Source organism: Rissa tridactyla, chromosome 10 (assembly GCF_028500815.1).
Source record: "Rissa tridactyla isolate bRisTri1 chromosome 10, bRisTri1.patW.cur.20221130, whole genome shotgun sequence".
In the NCBI taxonomy this organism is placed as follows: Eukaryota; Metazoa; Chordata; class Aves; order Charadriiformes; family Laridae; genus Rissa; species Rissa tridactyla.
In genome coordinates, this window is record NC_071475.1 from 10,696,506 (window position 1) to 10,709,099 (window position 12,594).

Sequence of the window (12,594 nt, forward strand, 5' to 3'; positions counted from 1 at the left end):
AGGTTGCCATCTACTCAGCCACCAGCACCAGTGTCTGCAGCTCTCCAGGCATGGAGACCTGCCCCAGGGACACTGCACAGTGGGTCAGGACATTGTGGGATGCTGCCTTCCCCACTCCAGGACTGGGCAGGAACCTGGAGAACCACCCTCCTCTTCTCTGCTTTGTGGGAAGGGCTTCCTTTTTGGGGAAAGCTTCACCAGGAGAGGAGTCACCACTGAAGACGTGGGAAATCATCCTGCACTTGGTGCTACTCCCAAGTCACATCTGGAGGAAAGAAGAGATCAAATGAGCACAGGGTGGAAACCTGGGGCATCCTTAGAGCTGCAGAGAAAGTGACACCACCACCTCCTCCTCCCTCCTTCCCCAGAGAGGGCTTCGCCCAGAGCCGCACTGTAACCGGGGTGGTGACAGTACTGCTCGAGGAAATGATTCACGCCGTGCCAGCCCGATGCCAGGCCAGGCCCTGGCGAGAGGGAGGCACCCCCGACCTCCGCCTCTGGGCCATCTCTCTGGGCAGCACCCATGGGAAGTGATGGCACAGAGGAGAGGCCGTGGCTGCCTTTGGAAGCTGCAGCAGGAAAAGCGATTTCTCTCTAAGCTGCTGATTTTGCCGTCCTCCTACCCAGCCCCATAGCAGGTCACTCTCGCTCACATGCAGACTGTGCCCATGTCTCCTGACCCAACCACCAGCCCATGGAGATGGTCCCCAAGCCTGAGAGGGGACAAGGAGCCTCCACCCGCAGAAGAGGGGCTGAGACCCTGCAGAATGAAGGGACAGAGCTGTCACACGCCAAGAAAATAAATGATAGGAAGGGACAAACTCACATTTTCCTCTACACCTGCACTCTCAGCGGTCTCATGCCTCTACCTCCACCAAACTGGCAGGAGTGTAACAAAGTGCACAAAACACTAATTTTGGAGGCAAAATTATAATAGCTTCTGTGAACTGACACACCAATTCTGACAAAATTTCCAACTCACACGCCCAAATATTCAGGTGGGTCAGCACAATCTCTTCCACCTCCCACCTCGCCCTGGCTGCAGCAGCTTCCCAGCAGCTCAGAGCAACGCCACATGCCTCTGGCTTGTGTTTTAGTGGATGTCACTCTTCCTGTCCATCGCCTTACTGGAGCCATGAAATGCTTCGGGGTCTTATCACAGGAGTGGCAGGTTCAAAGTCTGGAGGACTAAGGGGCTGGAGTTCCACACAGGGTGACACATCCAGCCCCACCGGTTTGTCCTGTGCTTCCCACAGCCCCAGCAGCAGTGGGAAGGTTTCTTGGTCACTCGGACGGGCACTGCATTCCCTGACAGCTACCAAACCCACCCAGCTTCCCTCGGGCCCTGAGGCACTGCTCCACGATGGATGCTGCCATCGCCCTACTGCTGTCGTGGCCAAAAATGGGGCAGCGTCCCCTGCATTTTGAGTCGGCAAGGAGTATTAAAGGGATACTGAATAAGTCAGGTAACCACATTTAGATGACGTATTTCATGGTAGATATAAATATGTGAGGAGCGTGAAAATCCAGGGCTGCCCCAGCTTTATGATTATTTTATAGCCTCGTTAATCTATGGCAAATGGGGTAGAATTACTACATAACCTAAATACGGGGTAGAGATCTACAACGCTGTAAGAGAAAGCATAAATGAGCTAGTAAAGTTTCAGCATTTCACATGATATATATGGCCACGAAGACAAAAATAACAACCCAAACCTATCAGTCTCCTGACAAGAATCTTTTAAAGAGTGAGAATAAATGATGTCTAACTATTATAATTATATCCTCAGTGCATTCATTCTCTCAGGATGAGTAACCCAGGATGCTGTAGCCTCCAGAAAAATCATGACTCAGGGCAATGCTCTGCCCTTGATTAGACTTTATGGGTCACGCATAGCCCTGGAAAGGACTTGTCCTTCCCTATATACATGCTCAGATGACAGAGTTTAGAGCACTGCATCCTATCAAACATGAACCAAAAGACCATCTTGGATGCCTTTGTGCTTCTTCCTACCCTCAGTTTCAGACCATAAACCCAGCAGAGCAGGATTCATTTCTGTGTGTCCGTTGGGTATGCGGCACACCAGAGTACCAATAATGATACAAGCTTTTCATCAAAATGCACGTTTAAAGTAACCATGACCCACGTCCTCTGTGCTGGTTGGCAGAGGTCAGCAGGGATGAGGGCAGGAGCATGGCACAAGCTGCTGATGCTCTCCCAGGGCCACAGGACTCACCTCATCTCCCCCAGACCGGACCACCAGCATCCAGTCCCACTGCTCTGGCATGCTCAAGAGAATGGTTCTGCTGCTATTTTGATTTAGGGCTTGATCCAGCACAATCAGAAGTCAACAGGTCTTTTTCTACCTGCCATGGATGAGTTCAGTTCAGAGCCTTTCAAGGCAGAGCAATGCATTTTCCCAGCCAGATTTTGCAGAGGGAGAATCGCAAACCAGTGGAAAGAGACAGCAGCAGTAAATAGAAGAGGCAAAAAGGAATTGGTACTGTAAACCTATAAAATAAGTTGCCAACACTCTCAGTGCTATGGAGTGATGTTGTCTGAGAATGCAGGTCTACTGCGCTATGCTTCTTGAGCTAGAAAGCAAAAAACCATTATTTCACAGTGTATCATCTCTTGCTACAGCAATTAGTGCCTCATTTTACTAACAAAGTACCTGTACAGCGCACATTTGTCAGCTCTGAGCAAATAAATGGGGAATAACCATCTAGAATTTGAGAGGAGGCAAATCCGTATGGTTTGTTGTTAGAGCAGATGAGCTCTGGCATTAGTGTGTTATTTCTTGAAGGTGAGTCTCAGTGCTGAGTGTTTGACCATGGAAGAGGAAAAAAGTCAAGGAGCTCGTAGCATTTCCCCACAGAGGGGCCACGATGCTTATACAGGGCACTAAACATTGCTGTGAGTAAGACTAAAATCAAGCTTTCCAAACCACACGAGCTGCTGGCCCTTCAGAAAATAGGTGTGCGTCCAACTGCATGGGGCTGCAGGGCACAAGGAGCCACTGAACCGAAGGAGGAGAAAGAGCAGCCATTAAAAGGGTGCTTTTATCCTCAAAAGGCTCCCAAAAATAAACAAACAGCATGGCATGGGCTTGATCCAAAGCCCATTTAAGTCAACGGAAAGACTCAAACTGCGCTCAATAGGCTCGCAGCAGGGCCGGGCATGCCATGAGAGCTCCACGTGCTGCCCCACCAACACACTGACCCCCAGCAGGGGACTCTTCACCACGTCCCACAGCTCCTTCTGCCATTGCTCAATTCTCCTCTCCTTGGCCTCAGGAGGCATTCTGCAATCATGAACTACTGAAGCCATCCAAAATTATTTATATTTAAAAACATAACTATATTTTGAAATAGGTATTTTTTTTCTACCCATCCCCAGGAATACAGGAACACAGACGGGTCATGAATCAATCACCCACGTAGCTGGGGCCCACAAGATCTGTCTCTGCACCAAAAGTCTGAACCATACCTCTGATCTGTACTTCATGAAGTGCCTTCTGAGGCCACCACACAGGTCAGTCCTCCCCCAGCTGCCACCCTTGTATTTGGCCTGAAGCTTTCAGTATTTGGAGAAGAAATCTGGACTGACGCTACAGAAAATGAAAGTTCCTCTTGCCAAGAAAGACGGTCCAAGTTAAGACAACATGTATTTTATGCATTCAAGCTGAGCAGAGCCCCTCCAAGAACAAGAGCAAGGAGTCCTGGTCCAATTTTCCTTCCCTTTTTAAAAAAAAAAAAAAGCACCAAGAGAAAGGCCTGACGCCAGCAGCAGCTGTATCAGATGCCCCTGGGGTGGGAGCAGTGACATCAGGAAACATCAGAAAAAACACAAACAATGAAAAAGGAAGCAGGGAGGGAAACGCGGAAGGGATGGAGGGATGGACAGGGTGGCTGTGGCCCCAGCTGCCGAGTCAGCCTCTTCAAAGCAGGAAGGCAGGACCTCACCCCTGCAGAAAGCAGGGTGCAGGACACAGAGCCAGGTGAGGTTTCCCCACATCTCACTCCCTTCTCACCGCCCCCCACCAGACATGAGCATGGCACAGCACCGGGGTTCTCACCCATCCCAGGTCCCCACTTGCCATCACAGCTGTGGCCAGATCCCACAGGTAAAGCTGTGCAGCCCCTTATCCTGGTATAGGCAGAGGGTGAGGACACGGGTGCAGATGGGTGGGTTACCCCAGAACTTGCTTTGTAGCTTACTGGGAAGAATAAGAGGGGAGAGGCAATGGCATAAAGGGAGAGAGGACTTTACCAAAGGGCTCTTAATAGCACAGACTGTTAAAACTCATCTTCAACAAAAAAAAAAAAAAAAAAAAGAGAAAAGCTTTGCAATATAGTTTGGATCCAGCATTTTGTTCTGTTTAACCCCCTTAAACTTTTCCCTAGTCGCCTTGGCAGTGCAGGGAAGCCAAGCAGACACACTGGGAGCAGGGCTTTACCCCAGCCAGGCTCCCCACAGTTTCCTCATCTCTCTTCTGGCTGTCCTGCAACAACATAAATTCCCCGATGGGGGTCAATCAGAGACCATTTGTAAGTTTAAAAAAGTTACTCGTGCTATAATGGGCACAAATGAGAATTCAGCATTTGTTAACAATTATCCCAGGCAATAACTTCAGTCTCCCCCTCATACTTCAAATGGAAACAACGCAGTAACTGAGCAGTACCTGTTGGCAGAGAAACTTTTAAATGGATGGATAGGAGTGGCTGAAATGGCTTCCTAAAAGAAAAATTCTCTTTTTTTTTTTTTTTCCCCTTTTGGGATATAAAGTAGGCTTGCAAACTGCCCTCGCCATTATCAGTGCTGTGAGCATTTCATGGTCCTAATTAACGGGTATTTGTTTTCATGGGCGTGATTCCTCATCTGCCAAGACTGCAAAATTATAATGCATTTTTCCCCATCCTCCTTGGAGAGGACATGAGAGCTTAGCCAGGGAAAGGAAGCCATTTGGAGCAGGAAGAGGATGCTTGGAAACAGAGCTGGAGCGCTCATATTAGGCCCTTTCTGTGGTCAGAGGATCAAATTGACTTTTTTTTTTTAAAAAATAAATAGCTGCTATTCTCATTCATATTAATGGGCAAAACTGTAGCACAAAAAGCCCTTTGCTTGCCTTTTTCAGCAGGTCATGCCATCCTGCCCAGCTACTCCTGGAGGACATTTCCCAGGAACCCTGCCCCCATCCTGCACATGTGGTTGGAAGGGAAGGGGACAGCGGACATCAAACCCAGGGAAAACAGAGCACCCAGTCCTCCTCTTCCTCCGGTAGCACATCAGGAGGAAGAAGGAGGACTCCCAGCTACTGCTGACCTGGCCCTGCTACACCCCCGTTGCATTACCTCCTGACCCATATACCTGTTTCTCAAGTTTTGAAACACCACACAAGGAACAGAGGGGCCAAACTTCCTTCTCCTCACATGCACCTGCCCCTCACAGTGTGGGACACCACACACTGCGGGATATTGGGTGGCTCAGCAGGTCCTGCCCCATCTTCAGCATCCACCAAAGCTGAAGTTACTGTATGCCTCTTGCCCTCTACATCCTAAACATAGTTTTCATCCTTCAGGGAGGCAAACAAGGATATTTGGGCCACGGGAAGGGGGGGAAGGGAGGAAGAATTTGGAGGAACTGCCAGGAGACAGGCAGTAGCTTTAGGGTGGGAAAAAACTCCAGGATTAGGGTCTTGATGAGTAGAGAAAGCACAGCTGTAGGCTGAAAGGGGCTCCAACATACCATAGGCTGCCTGTAGAGAGAATAACATCTCTCAGTAGGGGCACAGCTCTGAGGCAGGAACACAGCACAGACTGTCCCTCCCCTACACAGCCTTGTTCTTTCCATCCCTGCCCACCTGTAGCATTAACTGTCCTTGGCAGGATACAGGGGCATCTGCCCCTTCCCCACAGAGGCAATGAGCTCCCTCAGCACACACATCACAGCACAAAACTCATTCCTAGGACTTGCGTAGAAATGGCAAGGGGAAAATAAATTCAGGGATTCAAAAACAAATCTAGTGGATGCTACATTTCCAAATCCTTTGGGAGTGAGAAAAAAGTTACATATAATATCCTTTACCACTTTCTCCTGCTGATTGTGAAATCAAATAAAGAAACCCCACAAGAACGCAGCAGCCACTGGAATACAATTCATGTTTCTCTATTGCTAAATTATGCATTGGCCTTACAGCAGGTAAAATTGTAGCACAGCACCATCTGTTCCTCAATATGCTTGCTGCCAGCTACCGTAGCAGGGATTTACTCGCATATCCCTTTCGAGGTACGGCTGAGCTGACGGGCAGAATGCCTGTCACCAAAGCAAGGGATCTGTCACCTGCTGACTGCACATTTGGGATATACCCCATTTGGGATATACCCTACTGAAGGGTAGGGACAGATCATTCATTTTCTGACATACAATATAGGCTCACAGTGCCAGCTCGAATGAATAGCCCTTGATGATGCTACCCATCCTTAAAATACTGCGGGAGAAAGCACATTTTCCAGCTGCTTGTGCCTTATGCCAGAGCACATTTATATCAGCAATTTCATTTCTAAATATTCTGATGGTTGCTGCAAGTTTTTCCATTATGACACATGAAGGGGAAGGAGAAAGGCAGCCAACATTTCCACATCTTTAAATTGAAATTTAAGGGACTTGTACACAAGCACACATGAAAGTCTCAGCCGTTAATCAGGGAGCTTCCAACTTCTTGCATCTATCCGTCTCCAGCAGACCTTGCATAGTAACCAAAGCACCAGGGAGCTCAGTACAGAGCAGGCGTGAAGGTGACCATCCCCAGGGGGTTTTGGTGGGTGCCGGCCCCATCCTGCTGCTCCCTCAGCTGCGTACAAAGCTATTGCTAAAGGTCAGAGCTGGCAAGCGAAGGAGCAAAACCCAAACCCCTGATTTGCCCCAAATTCCTGCTCTTCTGCCTGCAGAGCAGCTCAGAGCAAGGCCAGCAAAGCCCACCACAGCCTGGGGCAGTGCTGGCTGCTGCTGCAGCTGCCAATGCTTTCAGGCTGTGAAGTCCTTGGTACAGGTTCCAGCACCCAGCCCAAGGAAGGAGAGCGTCCCCACGTAGTCAAGCCTCCATCCCCTCGAAATCCATGGTAGGCATTGTGTCTAAATGAATGCCTGACCCACCAGCCAGGCTGGCATCAGGAACTACACCAGGAGCGGGTCTGCTGCTGGCAGCACCCACAGAAAGTGAGCTTGGGAGAAGCTTTCGCATAGCGTTTGTGCTCAGTCACTTCTGATCCGAGCTCCCAGGAGCATCTCCAACCACGGGAACACACGCCCCCAACTCAAAAGGCAATAACACTCTCCTAGGCTCAAGCAACTCAACTTCACAACTCAAAACAAGTTTCTCTCACCTGAGACTCAGGAGACAGGTACGTTCCGGAGCCGAAAGCTGCTTGCCCACCTCACCCTCTGCCACACGCCATAAAAACCTCTCCTTAACTCTGCATCCAGTCCCCCAAGCTCAGCTCGGATCTTCTGCAAAGCCTCCTCCGTGGGCTGCCACCAGTTGAAGGCTGCTGGCCACACACCGCGGCGCCCGAGCTGGTGGCTGGAGGCAGGGGAATTCCTGCAGCGCTGGGAGAAGAGACCAAGCACCTCCCAAGGCGTCCGGGACAAGAGAGCGCCTGTCAGGAGACAAAGCAATGAGCAAACTGGTTCAGCCTGTTGCTGTCTACGCTGAAGGCCAGCTCGGCACAGGAGGTGTTTAAGTCATGTGTTTGCTCCTGCCCCGGTTTGGAAAGAAAGGAAAAAAAAAAGAAAGTGGTTTCATAGGATTTAAGACTTTCACCTAACCATTTTCCAAGGGGATATTTGATGACCGAAATAACAACAAAACAGAAGTTAGAACTTCAGTGACAGAACTGTAATAAAACAAGCTCTTCCTTCTCCCAGATTGTTTTACATATATGAACCTCCTCTTCTACAGCCCTAGTTTTACTGTTCGGAGTCAGAAATGAGGGGGTCCTATTTCCACTTCTCTCCCCTCCAGCCTCATCTATCACTGAGGTTCTAAGGAGTCAAGACAACCAGCAACACTTTACAAATGACCAGCCCTCATCTCTTAACTTCCCACGGAAGTAAAGGAGAGAATCCATGAATGTTTCAAGAAAGTTTCATCTGACCTAGAAATACAACCCATGACACCCTTCTTATGCCTTAAATATTTCAATTCCCACGGTTGCAAGTTTCAGTAGCTGTTTTGTTGCATACGGGATGTGCCATACAAATGCACCGAAGCATACAGTAACTGGCTGCCTTTGTTCTGTGCCGAGGGAAAGGCTGATCCGGTACCAGCCTGGCTGCATTCAGCACCAGTGAGCAGAGGACCCAGCCTGCTCACGGCTGCAGGACTCCCCCTGGAAACACGCTCAGGCTTCAGCTCCGCTCAAGAAGCTCAGACCTCAGGCCACCTTTCCTCGTTTCCCCCAACCAAATGAGTTCCTAGGGAGAAATCGAGGTATTAGACGTCTCATTCTTCATCATCACAGCCCTGTTAGTGTTTGTGCTTTGCTGTATTTCAGCCACCACCACTTTCTAGTAGGGAACTGTTGCTATTCGGGGAGAGATCCATCCACTTCACCGGGTGTCCCTAGAGGATGCATGTAAAGTCAGCCCCCCCCAAAAGGAGCTGCTGGCTTGCCTACAGAGTCCAGAACACTCAGCTTGGATAATGCAACATTCAGGATTTAAAGTACCTTAAAGCATCTCCATGTGAGCACAGCTCTAGCATGCTATTGGACTGCTTTGCTAGGAGAAGGCTTTATCAACTCATACCTGTAATTCTGCCTTTGCTTAATCCTCGCTTTCTACTATGGTATATGGATTTCATCACTGCCTTTTATCCAGTCCCTTTGCTGGGATACTACAGTAAAGACAGGGCATCAATTTTCCCTTACAAAAGTCTCATGCATCCTAAAGGGGTAAATTTTTCCAAATTTTTTACAGTCACACAGAACAACCTTCTCGTTGTTCGAGCCTGCTAATAGCAAACTGCCTGCAGATAAAATCAGGTATGTATTGCCAAGACACTGGTGCACAGATTGGACTGCAGCACGGCTCCCTGATAGTGTTCCTGGTGCCCCCCCTTTCCAGCAGCTACAACTGCTGCATGCCTTAGTTCATTCCAGATGCAAACCCAACCTTGCTTAACATCTTTTAAGTTCATCTCTGCATAATCCTTCCCTCCATTAGATTAATGAAGTGTTTCCAAGGAACAGAAATATACTTGTTACCTAATTACAGGAGTCAGGCTGAAGCAGATCCTTTAAACAAACATCCTGACTAAGCTCTTCTAACCCTGCTTACCCAATCCTTCCCCCTGCACCTCCAGGTATCCCCTACGAGCAGCTCCTCAAAGCAGCAGCAGTTTGCTGCTGCAGGACCGGTATTTCAACAGCCCAGGGCACCGGCGCCTGTTTCAAGCCCGCTCTCATGCGGGGAATCCATCCAATTCACCTCCCGGGTGAATTTTGCCGTGATGCCCCTCCTGCACCTACACACCTGCTCTTCAGAGAGGGCAGCTCTAGCACTAAAACCACCCAACACTGCTGAGATGATCTTCTTTCTCTGGCTCTTCTCCTTGGTGGGCTGCAGCACACATTGGCTACAGTTTTGGGGACCCCCACATGTAAAACTCAAGCCTGGGGGAACTGCCCAACACACTGCCTGGGCAGCCCCCCAGGGATTTGCCAACCATGCCTTAATAATTGTATTTTGAATCCTAGTGACCACAATGATGATGGTAGCTGCCAGACAGGACTTGCACCAGTTTCAACCCTCCCCACACTCGTACCCACCACGATCAGCACAATATGCAAACAAGCCAGAGAAATACAGGATTAAAAAAAAAAAAGACCACCCTGAAGTATCTCTGGAAACAGAGCAAAACCTTTCCCAGAGCAGGAATGGCATAATTGGCACCAATGGATGCCAGCTGCCTGTCCCAGGGGGCAGCATGACTGGGGGGAAGACAGGGTACAGCCCCAGCAAGGGCTCTCACCACCAGGCACAGCACCCTGCACATGGGGCACGCACTGCCCGAGCCGACTGCTTCACTCCTGCAGCTCTTAAAAGCCACCCTACAATTTTATTATAACAGCTAGTCATCTGGTGCAGAAATTTGCCATTCACCTGAGCCAGCAGTTCCTCCCTGGGATCAGTCCCCAGCAATGCCACTGTTCACACCAAAGAGCACAGGGCAGGGGCCAGAGCAGCCCGAAATGGAAACACAGAGGTTTGCTCCTTCACACCTCCTGCAGTGGTGATACTCTCCAGATATTCAAAGTTTAACACACACAAACACACACACTCCCTTGCCCTGTTTAACACACACTAATTAGTCCGCAATCAGATTCCTACCAGCAAGATGGAGCATCATCAGGTTGAGATTAAGAGGGATTACGCTGATCACAAATTTTAAGAGGCTGGGGATGGAGAGCCAGGCGCCCTGCTCCTGTAGCGATTTACTGCGGGCAGCGGCTCACTAGAGGGCAGCCGGCACACGGCTGGTCACCACCCCAAACCTCCACAAGCCCAGAACCTCACCACGCACAGCCTTGGAGGGCTGCAATATAAACACATAAATAGTACCATAGAATTTGCACAAATGATGGTGTGGGAGAAGTAAAAAAACTTATTAACCCTATGCTATGCGTGTGGCATGGCTCAGACACAGGTCTGGACTCTTAAGCAGAGGCTCACAACCTGCTCCCAGGGCCCTCAGTGCTCATACCAGACCACCAGCTCCAATAGTCAACCCCACTTTTGATGGTTTTACCCATAAAAGTGCCAATACTTAGTTAACAATATAGGACTTTCACCAAAACATCTATATTTTTCCTCCATGACCCCAGGAGATAGAGGCAGTGAGTTATTCAGCTACCTACAAAGAAAAAATTCATTAAAATTCTTTAAAAAAAACCAGGCTATATTTTTGTTTTCTTACTTATGCCTGACAAATATAAATTAATGAGCCAGCACCACCACCAACTACAAGCACATCCCCCTGTCCCCAGGAAAGTCCCCCTCTCACATGGGAATACCCACGACCTTGCACTTGCTGAGTTCTTTCATGCCAGCCAGAAACAGTGAGATCTAACACCACTGCTGGGAGATTTACTCTGTTTTTTAACTATTTGTTCTCTTGGTAAATTCTTACTAGGGTGTAATTGCCTTTGTATGGTAACAATCCGTTATCCTATTAGAAAATACCATGATAATAGGGATTTAAGGCAGACAGCGCAAGTTCTCACCGGGTTTTAATAACCTCCAGTGGGACTGATTTGCTTTATCAATAGTTAATTAGATCAAATATTCCCAACTGACCCTTTTCTGATGGCATGTTATTTATGTGAAGGACCAGCAAGCTGACCCAAAGCTGGAGGCACTTCCATGCCCTCCAAGACCAACAGATGGTTCTGCAGGGGCCTGAACCCAGCTCACCTCAGCAATGGCCACTCTTCAATCAGTTCTGCTCCATGCCTTAACTGACCAAATTCAGTTCTGTTACAGCTAAAAGTCTTCACAAACTGGTATCTAATAGAAGAAAATTGTTCTCAGACTAGAAAGAAGCATAATTTAAAACATACCAGAAAAAAGAACTCTTACTTTTTAAGAAGGACAATTTTCCTCATTATTTTATAAGCTGCTCTCAGCTATTCATGCCACGATGTTCCCACTTCCAAACTTAGGTCTAAGTCAGATCCCAAATGTCTGCTTGGATCTCAGGAATGAAACACAGCATATCCAAGAAATTCCCTGTGAGAATCTGGTCCTTTCCACAGTCCACAGCCCCTCTGCAATTGATGTTTTCCTGCTTTGTGTATTTTTAAGAGCATGTTAGCAACTTGGAATTTGTTTCTTACACATTTTTTCCAGTCTGTCCCTTAATTCTCCTGAAATCACACAAAAATAACTGGTCACTCTTTACTCGGTTACTGGAAAACGAGCCCACTGCAATCACACTATGGGAAAGAGTTCGTAAGGTAGTCACTGCTCGAGACACCTGCAGTAGCTTAGATACTTGGACAGAATGAAAAATTAGCCCTTTTCCAGGATTGCCCATTATTATTTTACCTCTGAATGAACAGGGATTTTCACTCATATAGACACTTACACATACATTAGAAATGAAAAAGAAAGCCAGTTTGAATTGAAGACCATCCTGTCACTTTATAAAGCAATACTCACATGCTAAACCTCCGATTGGATTTTTTATTTTATTCTCTAACTCCAGTAATTTAGCAGCGCATATTGATTTTGAGAGAATGGACAAAGCTAAGTAAGCAGGATGCAGTGGCAGCCAGGAGTAACTGCTGAGCAAGAGAAAGGACTAAGAACAAAATAAAAAAAAAAAAATCACTAAATCACTGAAAGATGAGAGAGTTTACATCTTCCCCCGCTTGAATGGCAAGCTTCCCATCAGTTTAAAGAGGCTACTTCAACAAAATTTCTTCTATTGGAAGTCTAGGAAAGTCTGGGTACAAAAGGAAAACCAGCCCATGTTGTCCAGAGGCTTGAAGATTGTTTCAGTTTATTCTAAAAAGAGATAGTTTTTTTTA

The 12,594-nt window shown here is 48.0% G+C and overlaps 1 protein-coding gene across 2 annotated transcripts in view; it reads right to left on the bottom strand.

Moving 5' to 3' along the window:
* FRMD4B (FERM domain containing 4B) overlaps positions 1 to 12,594 on the bottom strand; it is a 135,957-nt gene that overhangs the window by 90,917 nt on the left and 32,446 nt on the right. Inside the window, exon 1 of one of the 2 annotated variants that reach the window (XM_054216191.1) lies at positions 7,387 to 7,403. The exons of the other annotated variant lie outside the window; for it this stretch is intronic. The gene's annotated coding sequence lies outside the window, so the exon portion shown is untranslated. Of the gene's footprint in view, positions 1 to 7,386; positions 7,404 to 12,594 lie in introns of those variants that run through there. 2 annotated transcript variants of the gene reach the window in all.